Raw genomic sequence first — 632 nt, 5'->3', positions numbered from 1 at the left:
CTACAGAGCTACCAACAGCTTCAGCCCTGGTCCCTGGGGCTTCTCCCACTAAACTGAAGCTCTTTCCTGACCCCATCTTACCTGACTTTTAGATTCTGACTACCTGCGCTGGTAGAACTTGCTCATAGGTTGTCTTCTCTGGAGAGACAGTGTGGCTCAGTGCTTCAAATATACTCTGAAGAAGATCTATCAGCATCTGAGTCCTACCTTTGCCACTCACTAGCCTCTGGGTGACTTTGAACACATTATTTCAGGGTTTCATGCCTCAGTTGGCTCATCTGTAAAATGGGGATTTTCAGGGTGTTTGTGAAGATCACATGATATAATGTATGTCAAGCTTGTATGTAATGTACAGTTACATATAATGGATGGGCACATGGCATACACTGGGGGGCTAGTCCCCCTCCCTCCCTCCCTCCCTTCCTTCTCCTTTTTTAAAATTCACTCCTCTCTGTGCCTCAAATTCTCACTGAAGAAGAGAGGGACTAGATTATTTATTTATTTTTATTCTTATGTTAATCCCCATACATTACATCATTAGTTTTAGATGAAGTGTTCCATGATTCATTGTTTGTGCATAACACCCAGTGCTCCATGCAGAATGTGCCCTCCTCAATACCCACCACCAGGCT

The sequence above is a fragment of the Leptonychotes weddellii genome, chromosome 3 (genome assembly GCF_054177405.1).
Source record: "Leptonychotes weddellii isolate Sample4059 chromosome 3, ASM5417740v2, whole genome shotgun sequence".
Classification (NCBI taxonomy): Eukaryota; Metazoa; Chordata; class Mammalia; order Carnivora; family Phocidae; genus Leptonychotes; species Leptonychotes weddellii.
This window is presented reverse-complemented; position numbering follows the sequence as displayed.